A 21,234-nucleotide genomic window follows, 5' to 3' on the forward strand; every position below is an offset into this window, starting at 1 on the left:
AAAAGGGAAAGGCTACCCCTCCAGTATTCTGGCCTAGAGAATTCCATGGACTGTATAGTTCATGGGTTTGCAAAGAGTCAGACACGACTGAGCGACTTTCACTTTAACGCTGTACGAGTTCCTCAACAATATTTGGAGAATTCCTGGCAAGAGATTTGAGGGACACTTAATGAGGGAGCCCTGCTCCAGTTTGTGGATGATATTCTGATTGCTGGTAAGACAAGGACACCTCAGACCAAAACACAGTGTTTTCTTTTTTTTTTTTAGTTTTTTTGCATGTTTGTTTAATTGGCATATGATTGTTCCACAATGTTGTGTTAGTTTCTGCTGTATACCACAGATATATGTATACAGATATACAGATGAATCCGATGTATGTATACATATATCCCCTCCCTCTTGAGCCTTCCTCCCTGACCCCGCATCCTACCCCTCTAGTTCATCACAGAGCACCGAGCAGCTTCCCACTAGCTATTTTAGTTGACTCATTGGAAAAGACCTTGATGCTGGAAGGGATTGGGGGCAGGAGAAGGGGATGACAGAGGATGAGATGGCTGGATGGCATCACCGACTTGATGGACATGAGTTTGGGTAAACTCTGGGAGTTGGTGATGGACAGGGAGGCCTGGCGTGCTGTGATTTATGGGATCGCAAAGAGTCAGACACGACTAACTGAACTGACTGACCACTACTTGGGCAAACTTTGGGAGATGATGAGGGACAGGAGGGCCTGGCGTGCTGCAGTCCACGGGGTTACAGAGAGTCAGACGTGATTCAGAGTCGACTGAGCGCCTGAACAACAACAACAACAAAGTCTATATATGTCAATGCTACTCTCTCAATTTATCCTATCTTTTCCCAAAATACAGTTTTGACTTCGAGCTTTTTGGTTTAATGAGGCCATAAGGTGCTAAAGAAAAAGGTACAGATGTCTCAGCCCTCTCAAGTATTTGGGTTTTGAACTGATGGAAGAAATTTTGATGTACTGAGGTATTGGAAAGTCATTCTGGTTTACCCATGATTTAACTTGAATTTTATGCTAAGTGAAACAGTCTGTGACTTAGCAAACATACGTTGTACATCTGCATTTCTTATCTTTATTTAAATTTTAACTATTTTTTAAAGTTTAGTTTTATAATATTTAAGTTTTGAACTGATGGAAGACATTTTGACATATTGAGGTATGGGAAAGTCATTCCAGTTTACACATGATTTAACTTGAATTTTATACTAAGTAAAACAGTCTGTATCCTAGCAAACATACGTTGTACATCTGTGTTTCTTATTTTTATTTAAATTTTAACTTTTTTAGAGTTATAATTTTACAATATTTAAGTTTTAGGTTCACAGTACAGTGATTCACAATTTAAGTTATACTTAATTCACAATTTTTTTAAGTTAAGTTTTTTAAGTTATATTGGCTTTCTTCCCTGTGTTGAACAATATATCCTTGTAGATTATTTTAGAAACAATAGTTGGTACCTCTGAACCCTCTCCTCACTGGTAGCCACTGGCTTGTTCTCTGTGCCTGTGAGTTGGCTGGTTTTCTGTTATATTCATGTTTGTTGTATTTTTAGATTTCACATCAAAGTGACATCATATAGTCTCTGTCTGACTTATTTCACTTAGCATGATACCTCCAAGTTCGTCCACATTGTTGCAAATACCATAATTTCTATTTTACAGCTAAGTGATATTCCATTGTGTCATATATATATATATACTGCCAGGGTCCAGCCCCGGTGGATCCAGGGTGATTTGAAGGTGGGGATGGAGTCGGCGTCCTTGGAAATAACTTATTTAATTACAGATAGAGAGGGATTAGAAAATTAGCAGAGAAAAAGAGGCTGAATAACTTGGTTTACATGGAATACCAATCACCACCTACGTAGGCCGCAGGCGTCTTCCTGTTCTCCCGAAGGAGAGGAGGCATTGAAGCCCAGGCAAAATTAGCAGGCTTGGTGGGTACCCATGCACCAGATGGGAATTCAGCCAGAAAAACGGGGAGCAAGAAAGAAGTGACATGAGGGAATCAGTCTTTCTGGAAACTGATCCAATTTCTTTATTTTTGGGTTTGCTTATATACTTTTTGTTACACATAGGGATGAATACAGAGTCATGCAGGGGTCAGCAGTCCTGACCTTTGTCAAAATCAGGTGCTTCACATAAATGTATAAAAAAAAGTCTTAGGGGTTTTACATCATCTTCTGGCCATGAGACCTGCTGACATTTTACGACCCTTTCTTTCTGATAAGCAAAAAACTTATTTTTTCCAAAGGTATTTTTTTCTTAAACCAGGCACCACCCTCCAAATAAAGTTGCATTCCTATAGGGTGAGGGTGTAGCGAGTTACAATGAAGAAAGGAATTTATTTAACCCAAGGTTAACATGATTAATCTTAAAGGGTAATACTTATTTCTCCTATATGCTTAAAGGTTAATACTTATTTCTCCTATATGTTACTTATATTCATTATAAGGACAGGGACTATGGAGATTTAGCAGCAAACATCAGCCCAACAAATGAAAATCCTTTCCACAGTGTTCCCCTTAAGATCTATTTAGTCTTAAGATGGTGATAGTTACATTTTTACATAGCAAGGACACAGTTTTTATCACAAAGTACAGTGATCTATTACAAAAGAGAAAATTTATTAACTCAAAAAGTCTAGTATTGCTAACCTTAAAAACTACTGTATTTCCTTTTCTATATTCCAAATACATTGATTAATGTATTCCCAGGTGCCTAAGGATATGGAGGCCTGGTGGTAGTCGTTGACTCAACAATGAGAAAAGCCCTATGCTAATTCAGTTCAGTTCAGTGGCTCAGTTGTGTCCGACTCTTTGCGACCCCATGAATCGCGGCACACCAGGCCTCCCTGTCCATCACCATCTCCCAGAGTTCACTCAGACTCACATCCATCGAGTCCGTGATGCCATCCAGCCATCTCATCCTCGGTTGTCCCCTTCTCCTCCTGCCCCAATCCCTCCCAGCATCAGAGTCTTTTCCGATGAGTCAACTCTTCGCATGAGGTGGCCAAAGTACTGGAGCTTCAGCTTTAGCATCATTCCTTCCAGAGAACGCCCAGGGTTGATCTCCTTCAGAATGGATTGGTTGGACCTCCTTGCAGTCCAAGGGACTCTCAAGAGTCTTCTCCAACACCACAGTTCAAAAGCATCAATTCTTTGGCGCTCAGCCTTCTTCACAGTCCAACTCTCACATCCATACATGACCACAGGAAAAACCATAGCCTTGACTAGATGGACCTTAGTCGGCAAAGTAATGTCTCTGCTTTTGAATATACTATCTAGATTGGTCATCACTTTTCTTCCAAGGAGTAAGCATCTTTTAATTTCACGGCTGCAGTCACCATCTGCAGTGATTTTTGGAGCCCCCGAAAATAAAGTCTGACACTGTTTCTACTGTTTCTCCATCTATTTCCCATGAAGTGATGGGACCGGATGCCATGATCTTTGTTTTCTGAATGCTGAGCTTTAAGCCAACTTTTTCACTCTCCTCTTTCACTTTCATCAAGAGGCTTTTTAGCTCCTCTTCACTTTCTGCCATAAGGGTGATGTCATCTGCACATCTGAGGTTATTGATATTTCTCCTGGCAATCTTGATTCCAGCTTGTGTTTCTTCCAGTCCAGCGTTTCTCATGATGTACTCTGCATGGAAGTTAAATAAGCAGGGTGACAATATACAGCCTTGATGTACTGCTTTTCCTATTTGGAACCAGTCTGTTGTTCCATGTCCAGTTCTAACTGTTGCTTCCTGACCTGCATGCAGATTTCTCAAGAGGCAGGTTAGGTGGTCTGGTATGCCCATCTATTTCAGAATTTTCCACAGTTTATTGTGATCCACACAGTCAAAGGCTTTGGCATAGTCAATAAAGCAGAAATAATGTTTTTCTGGAACTCTCTTGCTTTTTCCATGATCCAGTGGATGTTGGCAATTTGATGTCTGGTTCCTCTGCCTTTTCTAAAACCAGCTTGAACATCAGGGAGTTCACGGTTCACGTATTGCTGAAGTCTGGCTTGGAGAATTTTGAGCATTACTTTACTAGCATGTGAGATGAGTGCAATTGTGTGGTAGTTTGAGCATTCTTTGGCATTGCCTTTCTTTGGGATTGGAATGAAAACTGACCTTTTCCAGTCCTGTGGCCACTGCTGAGTTTTCCAAATTTGCTGGCATATTGAGTATAGCACTTTCACAGCATTGTCTTTCAGGATTTGAAATAGCTCAACTGGAATGCCATCACCTCCACTAGCTTTGTTCATAGTGATGCTTTCTAAGGCCCACTTGACTTCACATTCCAAGATGTCTGGCTCTAGATTAGTGATCACGTCATCATGATTATCTGGGTCGTGAAGATCTTTTTTGTGTATTCTTTTGTGTATTCTTGCCACCTCTTCCTAATATCTTCTGCTTCAGTTAGGCCCATACCATTTCTGTCCTTTATCGAGCCCATCTTTGCATGAAATGTTCCCTTGGCATCTCTAATTTTCTTGAAGAGATCTCTAGTCTTTCCCATTCTGTTGTTTTCCTCTATTTCTTTGCATTGATCACTGAAGAAGGCTTTCTTATCTCTTCTTGCTATTCTTTGGAACTCTGCATTCAGATGCTTATCTTTCCTTTTCTCCTTGGCTTTTCACCTCTCTTCTTTTCACAGCTATTTGTAAGGCCTCCCCAGACAGCCATTTTGCTCTTTTGCATTTCTTTTCCTTGGGGATGGTCTTGATCCCTGTCTCCTGTACAATGTCACGAACCTCATTCCATAGTTCATCAGGCACTCTATCAGATCTAGTCCTTTAAATCTACTTCTCACTTCCACTGTATAATCATAAGGGATTTGATAGATGTCATACCTGAATGGTCTAGCGGTTTTCTCTACTTTCTTCAATTTGAGTCTGAATTTGGTAATAAGGAGTTCATGATCTGAGCCACAGTGAGCTCCTGGTCTTGTTTTTGTTGACTGTATAGAGCTTCTCCATCTTTGGCTGCATAGAATATAATCAGTCTGATTTCGGTGTTGACCATCCGGTGATGTCCATGTGTAGAGTCTTCTCTTGTGTTGTTGGAAGAGGGTGTTTGCTATGACCAGTGCATTTTCTTGGCAAAACTCTATTAGTCTTTGCCCTGCTTCATTCCGCATTCCAATGCCAAATGTGCCTGTTACTCCAGGTGTTTCCTGACTTCCTACTTTTGCATTCCCGTCCCCTATAATGAAAAGGACATCTTTTTTGGGTGTTAGTTCTAAAAGGTCTTGTAGGTCTTCATAGAACTGTTCAACTTCAGCTTCTTCAGCATTACTGGTTGGGGCATAGACTTGAATAACTGTGATATTGAATGGTTTGCCTTGGAGACGAACAGAGATTATTCTGTCATTTTTGAGATTGCATCCAAGTACTGCATTTCGGACTCTCTTGTTGACCATGATGGCTACACTATTTCTTCGGAGGGATTCCTGCCCGGAATAGTAAATATAATGGTCATCTGAGTTAAATTCACCCATTCCAGTCCATTTTAGTTCACTGATTCCTAGATTGTCGACATTCACCCTTGCCATCTCTTGTTTGACTACTTCCAATTTGCCTTGATTCATGGACCTGACATTCCAGGTTCCTATGCAATACTGTTCTTTACAGCATCAGATCTTACTTCTATCACCAGTCACATCCACACCTGGGTATTGTTTTTGCATTGGCTCCATCCCTTCATTCTTTCTGGAGTTATTTCTCCACTGATCTCCAGTAGCATATTGGGCACCTAATGACCTGGGGAGTTCCTCTTTTGGTATCCTATCATTTTGCCTTTTCATACTGTTCATGAGGTTCTCAAGGCAAGAATACTGAAGTGGCTTGCCATTCCCTTCTCCAGTGGACCACATTCTATGCTAATTAAGACTCTCAAAATACTCAAACTCTCTGTGCTGTTTATGGTTGAGAGGTAGTAAACAATCGTGTAGTGGCAGGAATATGGATAATCCTGTCACACAAGCTAGTCTGTCAGCAGAGAGGTTTGACCTGAAACATCCTTGTCCCACCCAGGGCAGGGCAGGTAATTAGCAGCAATTATTGGCACAACAAATGAAAAAACCCTTCACCAATATAATTCCTAACCAACCAACTATACTGACAATTTCCAACTTCCCAAAGGAATTTGCCTTTAGTAAGTCTAAAACATCTCATGCCTCTCAGGTTGGGAGGCTGTAAACAATCACATGTGGCCGGACGAACCTATACAGGCAGGCTAGATAACCTTCAGAGGAGTCCGTAAGCTGAAACACTCTTGTCACGCCCAGGAATTTTTATTGACTTGGAGCTGCACGTTAACTCCTCCGAGAGAAATGGTGATGGGGGAGAGCCCCCCGTAAAGTCAGAGGTGTAGATGAGAGCATAAAACAGACTCTGGTTTTGGGGGTAGATGCTCGGGAACAGGGGGTTTCCTGAGGCTTGATCATGCCTTTGCGTATGCCAAGCCTCCTTCCTCATGACCTTTGCCATGGGCGGAGTTCCTCATGCTGGCCCTTGACAATATACACATTATAGAACCTAGAACCTATCACTCAGTCATGTCCTACTCTTTGCGATCCCCTGAACTATAGCCTACCAGGCTCCTCTGTCCATGGGATTTTCCAGGCAAGTGTAATGGAGTGGGTTGCCATTTCCTCCTCCAATATATATTATATATATATATATATATATATACACACACACACACACCCCTGCATCTTTATCCATTCATCTGTTGATAGACACAGGTTTCTTCCATACCTTGGCATTATATAAAATGCTGCTATGAACACTGGTGCATGTATCTTTTTGAATTAGTGTTGGTTTTTTTTCTTTTTAATTCATATCCATACAGTTTTCCACAGTGGCTACAACAATTTACTACATTTCCACCAACAGAATATCCAGATCCTTACCAACATTCATTATTTTTATTCTTTTTGATGAAAGCCACTCTGAAAGATATGTGGTGATACCCCATTGTGCTTCTGATTTGCATTTCTCTGATGATTAGCTGTGTTGAGCATCTTTTCATGTGCCTGAAAAGACGGCACATGGCCATCTGCATTTCCTCTTTGGAGAAATGTCTGTTCAGGTCCTCGGTCCATTTTTTGGTACATTTTTTTTTGGAAGTATGGTTGGCATACAGTACTGTTTCAGGTGTACAGTGAAGTGATTCAGTTATACTTATCTATGTATTTTACAGATTCCATTATAGGTTATTACAAGATATTGAATATAGTTCCTTATACTATACAGTAAATCCTTGTTGTTCATCTCTCTTATATATAAGGTATTTCTTTTAATCCTATACTCCTAGTTTATTCCTCCCCCTCTCCCCTTAGGTAACCATAACATTTTCTATGAGTCTGTTTCTGTTCTTTAAGTACTGCAAGTGTATTTGTATGTTTTAGATTCTATGTATAAGTGATATCCTATTTGTCTTTCTCTGACTTCACTTAGTAAGAAGTGTTAGTGTGAACCTCTAGGTCCATCCACCTAGCTTCAAATGGCAATATTTCATTTTTATGGCTGAGTAATAGTCCATTTTGTGTATGTATATAACATATCATATCTTCTTTATTCACTCATTGGTTGATGGACACTCAGTTTATTTTTATGTCTTGGCTATTGCAAATAATGCTGCCATGAACATTGGGATGCATGTATCTTTCAGTTTTTATATTTTCTCATAAATGCCCAGGAGTAGGATTGCTGGATCATAACTCTAGGTTTTTTGGTGATTGTTCTTTTTTTAAATTTTTAATTCTTCAGGGTTAAAAGTGTTGTAACTGTTATGGTCAACAAATTATTCTCCAATTGTGTAGGGGGGTGAAAAAGTTTACCCAACAGCACCCAACCAAAAGCACCCAACAGTACCCTCATCAGTGCCCCAAGTGGTTCACAAATGTTGTGAAGTTAAAATAGATTTCCCAACATCTGAAGAGAGAATTCTCTTGTTTTCTCAGGTTCTAAATCTAAATAATAGTTTACTCCTCAGGAGCAATTCCCTCTTACCTTGTCAACCATTGGTATAGAGGGCACAGCAGTTTGGAATCCAATAGTAGTAATCCTTTTGTGCAGAGTTCGTCCCTTAAGAATGTCTCTTATTAATTCAAAAAACATTACTAAGGGCCAGTCATTCACTAAAAGGGGCTTCCTGGGTGGCTCAGTGGTAAAGAATCCTCCTGCCAATGTAGAGACATGGGTTCGATCCCTGGGTTGGAAAGATCCCCTGGAGGAGGAAATGGCAACCCACTCTAGTATTCTTGCCTGAAAAATTCCACAGACAAGCAGGAGTCCGAAGGGCTACAGAGTCAGGGGTCCCAAAGAGTCAGACATGACATAGTGACTGAGCACAAGCACTCTTCATTAAGCTTAATGTATAAAACAACAGACTGGTTCCAAATAGGAAAAGGAGTACATCAAGGCTGTATATTGTCACCCTGGTTATTTAACTTATATGCAGAGTACATCATGAGAAACGATGGGCTGGATCAAGCACAAGCTGGAATCAAGATTGCCAGGAGAAATATCAATAACCTCAGATATGCAGATGATACCACCATTATGGCAGAAAATAAAGAACTAAAGAGCCTTTTGATGAAAGAGGAGAGTGAAAAAGTTGGCTTAAAGCTCAACATTCAGAAAACGAAGATCATGGTATCAGGTCCCATCACTTCATGGCAAACAGATGGAGAAACAGTGGAAATAGTGGCTGACTTTATTTTGGGAGGCTCCAAAATCACTGCACATGGTGACTGCAGCTATGAAATTAAAAGACGCTTACTCCTTGGAAGGAAAGTTATGACCAACCTAAACAGCATATTGAAAAGCAGAGATGTTACTTTACCAACAAAGGTCTATCTCGTCAAGGCTGTGGTTTTTCCAATGGTCATGTATGGATGTGAGAGTTGAACTATAAAGAAAGCTGAGTGCTGAAAAATTGATGCTTTTGAACTGTGGTATTGGAGAAGACTCTTGAGAGTCCCTTGGACTGCAGGGAGATCCAACCAGTCCATCCTAAAGGAGATCAGTCCTGGGTGTTCATTGGAAGGACTGATGTTGAAGCTGAAAACTCCAATACTTTGGCCCTTGATGTGAAGAGCTGACTCATTTGAAAAGACCCTGATGCTGGGAAAGATTGAAGGCAGGAGGAGAAGGGGATGACAGAGGATGAGATGGTTGGATGGCATCACTGACTCAATGGAGATGAGTTAGAGTAAACTCGGGGAGTTGGTGATGGACAGGGATGCCTGACGTGCTATGGTCCATGGGGTTGCGAAGAGTCAGAAACAAATGAGCAACTGAACTGAATGTATAAAAATAAAATTTTAAAACATGGAGTTTGCCAACTCATAAGAAAAATGATTATAAAGCAGTGTGGTAACATGGGAGGGGACAGCTAAGGGAGCAGAGGCAAAGAACATATATGGTAGCTTTGACTGAAAAGAATTGGAAAAGCCTTATGGATAAAATACCACTGGAGCTGAGTCCTAAAGTAGGCATTCACTTGGCCACAGAGAAGGGCAGAGCATCTGGACAGAAATAACAAGGTCTATAAAGGATACTGGGACTTTCCTGGTGGCTCCGATGGTAAAGCATCTGTCTACAATGCAGGAGACCTGGGTTTGATCCCTGGGTCGGGAAGATTCCTTGGAGAAGGAAATGGCAACCCACTTCACTACTCTTGCCTAGAAAATCCCATGGACAGAGGAGCCTGGGGCAGGCTACTCTCCATGGGGTCGCAAAGAGTCGGACATGACTGAGCTACTTAACTTCACTATAAAGGATATTGGGAAGAAAAAAAAAAAAGATGTAGCATGTTGAGGAAGAAACTGTAATATTTGCGATAGATTGCAGTGATCCAAAAAGGGTGGGGTGAGGATGGGCAGTTTGTGATTTAAATATTTATAATTAGAAAAGCACAAAGGGATTTTCATAGTAAAACTCATTAAAAAGCTAAGTTAAATAAAAATCTTAGGTGTTTAAGGATAATCGAGGAGACAGAGATAAGGCTTTGTGGGTCAAGGAGAAATCTCTCCCTACCGGAATGTTTGTCAAAACGTAGCCTAAGGAGTATTATTCAAAAGTGTACAAACGATAAATGCTGGAGTGGGTGTGGAGAAATGGGAACTCTCCTACACTGTTGGTGGAAATGTAAGTTGGTGCAGCCATTATGGAGAATAGTGTGGAAGTTCCTTAACTCAGTTACCACATGGGTCTGCTCATATATATTTTGAGTAGTAAATACTACAGTACTACACCATCAGGGTTGGTTGCATCTGCAAATATGGAGGAATCACAAGTTTGGAGGACCAATTACAAGTTATATTTAGATTTTTGACTTCCAGAAGGATTACAACCCCAATCCCTCATTGTTCAGTGGTCAGCTGTACTCTTATGTTATAACTGTGCTTCTACCACGTAAAATGTTAGGTGGACTCTAAAAAACCCCGCAACCTGAATCTTTTAGCTTCTCTCCTGTTCTCCAAACCTTCTTTCTAACTGCCTGAGTGAGTGAAGTTGCTCAGTCGTGTCCGACTCTTTGCGACCCCATGGACTGTAGACTACCAGGCTTCTCTGTCCATGGGGTTCTCCAGGCAAGAATACTGGAGTGGGTTGCCATTTCCTAACTGCCTATTTAATATTAATATCTTCACTTACACATTCCATAGTAATTTTAAATTCATATGCTCAGCTAATTCTCATCTTTCATCTAAAATCTTTTCCAATTCATGTTTTCTCTGTTTTTGATCTTCCACAAAGCAGAGCAACACAGAACACTGTAACTTAAGTTTCTTCAGACTACTTTGCCAGCCTCGTGTCTACAGCTCATCCCGTGCAGTCATATTCTAGTGCAGTGTTCCGCAGTGTCCTTTCCTTAAAACCAAAATATAGTTGATTTACAATGTTGTGTTAGTTTCAGGTATACAGCAAAGTGATTCAGTTATACATATGTATCTATTCTATTTCAGATTCTTTTCTCTTATCAGTTCATTTCAGTTCAGTCACTCAGTCGTGTCCGACTCTTTGCGACCCCATGAATCTCAGCACGCCAGGCCTCCCTGTCCATCACCAACTCCCAGAGTTCACTCAGACTCACATCCATTGAGTCCGTGATGCCATCTCGCCATCTCATCCTCGGTCGTCCCCTTCTCCTCCTGCCCCCAATCCCTCCCAGCATCAGAGTCTTTTCCAATGAGTCAACTCTTCGCATGAGGTGGCCAAAGTACTGGAGTTTCAGCTTTAGCATCATTCCTTCCAAAGAAATCCCAGGGTTGATCTCCTTCAGAATGGATTGGTTGGATCTCCTTGCAGTCCAAGGGACTCTCAAGAATCTTCTCCAACACCACAGTTCAAAAGCATCAATTCTTTGGCGCTCAGCCTTCTTCACAGTCCAACTCTCACAACCGTACATGACCACTGGAAAAACCATAGCCTTGACTAGACGGACCTTAGTTGGCAAAGTAATATCTCTGCTTTTCAATATGCTGTTTAGGTTGGTCATAACTTTTCTTCCAAGGAGTAAGCGTCTTTTAATTTCATGGCTGAAGTCACCATCTGCAGTGATTTTGGAGGCCCCTCAAAATAAATTCTGACACTCTTTTCCCATCTATTTCCCATGAAGTGATGGGACCAGATGCCATGATCTTTTTCTCTTATAGGTTATTACAAAATGTTGAGTATGATTCCCTATGCTATACAGTAGGTCTTTGTTGGTTATCTGCTTTATACATAGTAGTATATATGTTAATCCCAAACCCCTAATTTAGCCCTCCTTCATCTTTCCCCTTTGGTAATCATCATTTTGTTTTCCATGTCTGTAAGTCTATTTGTTTTGTATAGAAATTCATTTGTATCATGTTTTTAAGATTCCACTTATAAACAATATCATATTTGTCTTTCTCTGTACGGCTTACTTAGTATCATAATCTCTAGGTCCATCTATATTGCTGCAAATGGCAGTATTTCACTATTTTTATGAGTAATACTCCATTACTCCATGATGGTTGTACTGATTTACATTCCAAACAAAAGTGTAGGAACATTCCCTTTTCTCTACACCCAATCCAGTATATATCATTTGTACATTTTTGGGTTATGGCCATTTGGACCAGCATGAGACAACACATCATTGTAGTTTTAATTTGCCTTTCTCTGCTGCTGCTAAGTCGCTTCAGTCGTGTCCGACTCTATGCGACCCCATAGGTGGCAGCCCACCAGGCTCCCTGTCCCTGGGATTCTCCAGTCAAGAACACTGGAGTGGGTTGCCATTTCCTTCTCCAATGCATGAAAGTGAAAAGTGAAAGTGAAGTCGCTCAGTTGTGTCCGACCCTCAATGACCCCATGGACTGCAGCCCACCAGGCTCCTCCATCCATGGGATTTTCCAGGCAAGAGTACTGGAGTGGGGTGCCATTGTCTTCTCCATGCCTTTCTCTAGTAAATAGCAATGTTCAGAATCTTTTCATGTGCCTATTGACTATCTGTATATTTCCTTGGAAAAATATCTGTTTAGGACTTCTGCCCATTTTTTGATTGGGTTGTTTGGGGTTTTTTTGATACTGAGTTGTATGAACTGTTTTTGTGTTTTAGAGATTAAACTGTTGTTGGTCACACTGTTTGCAAATATTTCTCCTAATCTTTGCTATGCAAAGCTTATACGTTAGATTAGGTTTCATTTATTTATTTTTGCTTTCATTTCTTTTGTCTTGGGAGACTGAGCTAAGAAAATACTGCTATGATTTATGTCAGAGAATGTTTTACTGCTTTTCTCTTCTAGTTGTTATGGTGTTATGTCTTTAAGTCTTTAAGCCATTTTGAGTTTATTTTTGTGTATGCTGTGTGGAAGTGTTCAACTTCATTGATTTATATGTGGCTGTCCAGCTTTCCCAACACCACTTGATGAAGAGACTTTCTCTACTGTCTATTCTTGCCTCCTTTGTTGACTGTGTAGGTGAGGCTTTAATTTGGGGGCTCTCTCTTCTGTTTCATTAATCTATTTTTTTTTTAATGCAATACCATCCTGTTTTGATTACTATAGCTGTGTAGTGTTCTCTGAAGTCTGGAAAGGTTATGCCTCCAGTCTTGTTCTTTATTCTCTAGATTGCTTTGGAAATTCTGGGGCTTTTGTGATTCCATATAAATTTTAGGATTATTCTATTTCTGTGAAAAATGTCATGTGTAATTTGATAGGGATCATATTAAATCTTTAGATTGCTTTGGGTAGTATAGCCATTTCAATAATATTAATTCTTTCAAAAGAACATGCTATATCTTTCTATTTCTTTTGAATCATCTTCAGTTTCCTTTATTAATGTTTTATAGTTTTCAGCATATAAGTTTTTCACCTATTTGGTCAGTTTATTCCTAAGCATTTTGTGTGTTTGTGTGTCTGTGTGTCTGTGATGTGATTTTAAGTGGAGTTTTTTAAAAAACTTTCTCAGATGTTTTATTAGTGTAAAGAAATGAAGCATATTTCTGTGTGCTAATCTTATGTTCTGCCATCTTACTGAATTCATTTATCCGTTCTAATACTTTTTGTGTGGAGTCTTTAGGGTTTTCTATATAGATTATCTTGTCACCTTCCTGTATTGACAATTTTACTTTTTCCCTTTTGATTTGGATATCTTTTCTTTTTCTCGTTTGATTGCTAAGTCTAGAAATTCCATTACTATGTTGAATAGAAGTGGGGGCAGTATGGGCATCCTAGTCTTATTTCAGGTTTTAGCAGGAGTGTTTCAGCTTTGATCATTGAGTAGTATATTGGCTAGGGTTTGTCATAAACAGTTTTTATTGACATATTTTTTCTATACCCACTTTGGTGAGAGTTTTTATCATGAATGGATGTTGAATTTTATGAACTGGTTTTTCTGCATCTGTTGATGAACATGTGGTTTCTGTCTCATTGATGTTGTGTATCTCAATGATTTTGCATGTATTGAACCATCCTTGCAATCTTTTTGAATCCAATTTGATCATGGTGTATAGTCCTTTACATGTACTGTTGGATTTGGTTTGCTGGTGTTTTATTGAGGATTTCTGCATCTATATTCATGAAGATATGGTCCTGTAATAATCTTGGGGGAGTGCTTTTGTCTGGTTTTGGTATCAGGGTGATGGTGATGCCTCTTCAATCCTCTGAAAGAATTCAAAAAGGATAGGTATAAGTTCTTCTTTGTATGTTTGGTAGAATTCTCCAAAGAAGCCATCTGATCCCAGACTTTTGTTTGCAGGGAATTTTTAAAAAATTACCAATTCTATTTCAGATCTAGTGATCAGTCTGTTCAAATTATCTTTCTTTTTGATTCAGTTATGGCAGGCTGTATGTTTCTAGAAACTTGTCCATTTCTTCCAGGTTGTCCATTGTGTTGGCATATAACTGTTCATAGTATTCATAGTGTTTTTTTGTATTACTGCAGTATCGGTTATTTCTCCTTTTTCATTTCTTATTTCAGTATTTGAGTCCTGTCACTTTTCTTCTTGGTAAGGCTGATTAGAGGTTTGTTGGGTTTTGTTTAGTTTGAAAATTTTTATTTCCTCTTTGAGCCATTGGTTTTTTAGTAGAATGTTTAATCTTCACGTTGCTGTTTTTTTGTTTCTCTTTCTGTGGTTGATTTCCAGTTTTATGCCATTGTGGCCAGAAAAGATTCTTTAAATTATTTCTACCCTCTTTAATTGGTGAGCATTTTGTGCCCTAGTTTGTGGTCTATCCTAGAGAAAGTTCCACGTGCATTTAAAAAGAATGTGTTCTGCTTTTTTGGGACCTAGTATCCTATAGATACCAATTAAGTCTAAGTGTTTTGTCATTTAGGGTCTCTGCCTTACTGATTTTTCTCTCTGGAAGATTATTGTCAGTGAGGTGTTAAATTCTCTTATTATTGTATTCCTATTAATTTTTTCTTTTATGTGTGTTACTATTTTTATATATTTAGGTGCTCCTATTTTTCAAAATTGGAGTATCATTGATTTACAGTGCTTTGTAAATTTCTGCTGTACAGCAAAGTGATTCAGTTTTACATATATACACATTATTGTTTAATATTATTTTCCATGGTTATCATAGGATACTGAATATAGAATCTTTCCATTGTATATTCTTGGGGTTATTTCTGGGCTTTATATTCTGTTCCATTGAACTATATGTCTGTTTTTGTGCCAGTACCATGCTGTTTTGATTACTGTACCTCTGTAGAAGTATTTGAAGTCTGGAGGGTTATACCTGCTGCTTTGTTCTTTTTCTACAGGATTGCTGTGGCACTTTAGGATTACTCTAGCTCAGTGAAAAATGTCATGGGCAATTTAATAGGGATAGCATTAAATCTGTAGATTACTTTGGGTAGTATGCCATATTAATTATATTAATTCTTCCAATAGAAGAGCATGGGGTATTCTTTCATTTCTTTGAATCATCAATTTCCTTTGTTAATATTTTATGGTTCTCAGCATAAGTCTTCAATCTTCTTGGTCAGCTTTATTCCTAAGCATTTTTTGGTGTGATTTTGAATGGTATTGTTTTTTCACATTCCTTTTCTGATATCGTTAGTGTAAAGAAATACAACTGACTTCTGTAAATCTGTTACTAAGTCTGAGCTCATTCTGTTCACTGCACGACAGCCCAATTAATCGGAGATGAGATGTTGAGGCAAGGAAGACACCTTTATTTGGAAAGCCAACTCCCAAGATGGCAGACTCATGTCTAAAATAACCATCTTATCTGGGTCTGGATGCCAGAATCTTTTACAGAATGATGTGTGTGTGTGGTGGGAGCTGGGGAGAGGTGAGGAGGTAAAGTTTAAATGGCCATGAATCTTAAAAACATCTCCTGGAATAGCTAGCCTTGGGACAGGGAGGTGTTAATTTCTTACTTCCTGTAGCCATCCACAGGTGGACAGGGCTCTAAACAAAGGCATTTTGGTGTAACAGTCAGGCAGATTGGATAGGGTTCCCCAACGCAAGCCATTGTGTATGGACAGCATCCTTTTAGTGAACAAAAGCAATGAGAAGCAAAAGTTAATGAAAGAAACAGGTACAACATGGACTCAATTCTTCCTTATAACAATTCCCCACTGTCACTGTCCATCCCATAATCTTGTGGGGAAAAAAAGGGCCAATGACCATTCTAATTGTCTCTGGTTGTGTCTTATCAGATGAATCTCCCTGGCAATGTCTGCCATTGGTGCTAGTGTTCCCAATGTTACTTCTTCTGATCCTATATGGGAAGTTTCTATTTTATACCTGTAGACTTTAAAAATATTTAAAACCTAAAAGTTAAGGTTTTATTTGGTGGGAATTTTGAGGACTTCAACCCCAGGAGGCAATACCTCAAGTTAAGGAATTCAGTGCTTTTCTATGTATGGGAAGATCTAAGCATCTGGGATTACTGAAATCATTTCCTTGATTTGCACCTCTGCTATCTGGGGCCTGTATCCCAAGTTTCCTCAGGGCTCACCATAGGGAGTAGCAGTAGTCTGAAGGCTGCTGGATACCAGGTACTTTTCTCCTTTCTGAGTTTCCTCAGGGCTCACTGGCTCATTTTAGAGGGCTACCTCAGATCCTGTCCTCTTGGTAAGAAATTTAACCAAGATTTGGGAGACGTTTCATGATCATATTTTGTCCCGTGTCACTGGGAGGTTCATCCCAGATCAGGAGAAAAATTTTGGTATGCCACTCCAGGTGCTAAGTTTTGGATTAGCCTCCTATTGATAGGGATTCTTTGGATCTTGTCTATGATCCAGGAGACATTTCCCCTTGTTGCCTTTTCCCATACCTAGAATCACACTATTACAATTATCTTATGTTGTACATGTGATCTGTTTCCTCAAGATGTTTAGCCATAGAGGTTTTATTGGAGGCTTGGTTACATACTGGGTACTGTAAGAAACAACACTCATAAATTAGACAGGATATAAGTAATACAGCTTACAACACTGACAAAAACACAGTGTAGCAGGGAGATAACAATGCAAAGTTTGGAAACAACAAATTAAAACAATGATTAGCATAACTGGTTGTAATCCAGTTGCAATAATTGAGTGATCAAAGGAGCCATAACTGATTTAATGACCTGTCTGTAGTTTCACTGTACCAGCCGTGCATACCTGGACATGTGTGGCTTTGAGATAAGCATATGCCACTGGCAGGATCAGATAGGTAGAGAAAAAAATAAATGTTTAAATTCTGCTTACAGAGGTATAATTTACCAAATTACTCTAAGTCATAATTGGTTTAAGGAGAAGGTTTTTTTTTTAATACCCGGAAAACACAGATTTAAGCCAGTAATATTTTTTTAGCTTGAAACCCCCAAAATTATAACCATTCTTATGGACTGAGATGGCCAAACCTTTTTAAACTAATATTTATGGGAAACAAGATTTATTTTACTTTCTTTTTAAAATTTGCATTTTAGGACAGCAGAGGTGAGGGTTCTTTTGAAGACCAGACAGGATGTTTGTATCTCAAAGATACATGTAAGCTTTTTCTAGGATGACTTTGTTTTTCCTTTGTTTAATACTTACATGCCTCTTGAGATTAACTGAGAAGGTTTTGGGAGTGGTAGAAAGATTGGTGGGCTTTGGATTAGTTTTGGGGATACACTTCTGGTCATGTAAATAACTACATTTGTAAACAAAGGATAGGTTTGTTTTTTCCCAAAGAATTGGGAGGCTACCTCAGTGATACTCAAGGACCCATTTACTTATGTTGCAAAGTTTTAGTTTTCCTCATTTAGTTTAGGGGAGAATACTTCTTCTGAAATTCCTATCAGGTTCTGAATATTAGCTATGCTTAGACCCATGGCTTCCCATTTTGTAGATCTATCTACAAACACTTTTGAAGATCTTCCCTAGGTTTTAACGAGTGGCATTCTAGAGGTTATAAGAACAAATGGTTTTGTACTTCTCGCAGAAACTCCTGTGTCAGGGGTATGAAACTGTTTACCTCAGACTGGGACCTGAACCCATGTGCTGGGACTTGAACCCAGCCAAAACCCACAATACCTAGTTTCAGAACCTAATGAAGCTCAGGTTCTTGATGTCTCATCCCAGAAAGAATTCAGTGCGAGACAGAGTGATATCTAAGAAATAGATTTATTTAGAGAGAAACACACTCCACAGACAAGAATGTGGGTCACTGCAGAGGGCGAGTGCTGCAGCTGGGAAGTGTGATGTGGTTAGCTTTTATGAGTTAGGTAATTTCATAGGCTAATGAGTGGAAGGATTATTCCAACTATTTTGGGGAAGAGGTGGAGGTTTCCAGGAATTGGGCCACTACCCACTTTCTGGCCTTTTGACCCTGCTTTGGAACTGTCATGGCACCTCTGGGTACGTCATTTAGCTTGCTGATTGAGAATCAAGGTCCAGTTGAAGTTGACTTGTCTGCCATCTTGGAGACTCAGTTCAGTTCAGTTGCTTAGTCGTGCCACTCTTTGTGGCCTTTGGACTGCAGCACACCAGGCCTCCCCATCCTTCACCGACTCCCAGAGCTTACCCAAACTCATGTCCATAGAGTCAGTGATGCCATCCAACCATCTCATCCTCTATTGTCCCCTTCTCCCCCTGCCTTCAATCTTTCCCAGCATCAGGGTCTTTTCCAGTGAGTCAGTTCTTCTCATCAGGTGGCCAAAGTATTGGAGTTTCAGCTTCAGCATCATTCCTTCTGATGAACATTCGGACTGATTTCCTTCAAGATGGACTAGTTGGATCTCCTTGCAGTCCAAGGGACTCTCAAGAGTCTTCTCTAACACTGCAGTTCAACAGCATCAGTTCTTCAGTGCTCAGCTTTCTTTACAGTCCAACTTTCTTTATAGTCTAATGAGTCAGGCCCTGCAATGTAAAACATCAGTCTATAAAAGAGGTAGGATGAAAATTGGGTTTCTGGGAGATGGAACAAAACAAGCTCACCCAGGGATCGAACCTGCATCTCTTATGTCTACCTGCACTGTCAGGTGAGTTCTTTACCACTAGTACCACCTGGGAAAGCCCGTGGCTTGACCATATCCAATTTACTTTGATATATGGACCTAATATTCCAGGACCCTATGCAATATTATTGTTCTTTACAGTATTGGACATTACTCTCACTACCAGACACATTCACAACTGAACGTCGTTTCTGCCTTGGCCTAGGTGCTTCATTCTTTCTGGAGCTATTAGTAATTGCCCTCAACTCTTCCCCAGTAGCATATCAGAGACCTTCTGACCTGAGGGGTTTATCTTCTGGTGTCATATCTTTTTGCCTTTTCATACTATTCATGGATTCTTACAGCAAGAATACTGAAGTGGTTTGCCATTTCCTTCTCCAGTGGACCACATTTTGTCAGAACTCTTCACTACAACCCATCCACGTTGAGTGGCCTTGAATGGCATGACTCTTAGATTCACTGAGTTATACAAGCCCCTTCACTCCACCTAGGATGTGATCCATGGAGGGATCATTCCAGTGATTACCCAGTAACTCTACCACTAGTGCCCTTGTTCCTGCAGTGAGCCACAGCTGTCCTTAGCACCCCAGGAGACCATCAAAGACCAGCAGGTAGGTCTGGCCCAGGCCCCTGTGAAGTCACTGCTCTTTCCCTTGGGTCCTGGTGCACATAAAGGCTTGTGTGTGCCCTCCAAGAATAACATTTCTCTTTCTCCTCCTCCTGTGGAGCTCCTGTTAGCAAATCCTGCTGGCCTTCAAAGCCAAATGTTCTTGGGGCTCCTCCTCCCGATATCAGACCCCTAGACTGCAGAGCCTGATGTGGGGTTCAGAACTCCCACTTCTGTGAGAATTTCTGCAATATAATTATTTTCCAGTTTCTGGGTTACCCAAGAGGTGGGTATAAGATTATATCATAAATATAATATGCTATTTAATAGTCTATCACCCCTCCTACCATCTCACTGTGACTTCTCCTTTGTCTTTGGAAGAATATCTTTTTTGGTAGGTGCAGTCCTTTATTGTCAATGCATTGTTGTTCAGCAGTTGTGATTTTGGTGTTTTCATGAGAGGAGGTGAGCTCAGGTCTTTTTATTCTACCGTCTTGTCCCAAGATTGACTAGAATCTTTCCTTTCTTCTTGCCAGAGGTTTGAGTAGTAAATCCTAGGTGCTCTAATATATGTTTAGTAAAGTGAAGTCACTCAGTCGTGTCTGACTCTTTGTGATCCCATGGACTGTAGCCTACCAAGCTCCTCTGTCCATGGGATTCTCCAGGCAAGAATACTGGCGTGGGTTGCCATTTCCTTCTCCAGGGGATCTTCCCAACCCAGGGATCGAACCCGGGTTTCCCGCATTGGAGGCAGACACTTTAACCTCTGAGCCACCGGGGATTTACATCATTCTTATTTGAGAGTTGAGATGATTAGAAAGTGCTTTAGTGCTGCACTTATTAGAGCAATACCTAAACCCATGGTTATGGTTTCTCCCCACAAAGGGGGGCACATGGCATTAACAGTCATGTGGCATTAACTGTCTTCTTGCACTGTTGACCTAACTGAAATGTTCATGAACCTAATTTTTTTTTTTTTTTACATTTAGAGTTGTTTCTGCCAACATGAGAACATTAAGATATACCAGGAGGATTCAAATACATGTTAGAGTAGGAAATAGTCTCTTGTGTGTGAAAACACTACATCTAAATTAATTATGGCATTCTTTTGAATCTATAAATATTTTTTTTAGAGACATGATGAGGTTGTGCAAAAAAAAAGAGATATATTTAAGGATTTGCTTTGCTGGATTTGTACTTAGTGCAAATTTCAACTAATATGGCAGAGTTCAAGAATATAAATTCAAACTGCATAGGCTTAAATTAGACAGCCAGGTCTAGTTTTGGAGCAGTATTTGACTTTTATGCTGAAATTATAGAACGTTACTGATTGCTACTATTTTATGCTACAGAAACAGTCCTGTGGATGAACAGAGGAAGAGACCTTTTATTCAGGCAGTTGGAAAATACATATATTAGCATAATGGGCTATAGAAAATTGGACTAGAAGGTACTTGCTGCATGCCTGTCTCTTCATGGCTGATGAAATAGAAGGACAGCCACAGAATCCCAAACTTGAGACTTGGAGGACAACTGGGCTCTAAAAGTAAAACTGTGATAACTACTGAAAAGAGCTAAAAGAATCATATATTATAGAAACTTTTCTTCTAGGACTGTAAAACAAAACTTGGCTGGAACTCTAACTTCTATTTTGTCTATGCATCTTAATCACATATATAGGCATCTCCTG

Source organism: Ovis canadensis, chromosome 3, assembly GCF_042477335.2.
Source record: "Ovis canadensis isolate MfBH-ARS-UI-01 breed Bighorn chromosome 3, ARS-UI_OviCan_v2, whole genome shotgun sequence".
In the NCBI taxonomy this organism is placed as follows: domain Eukaryota; kingdom Metazoa; phylum Chordata; class Mammalia; order Artiodactyla; family Bovidae; genus Ovis; species Ovis canadensis.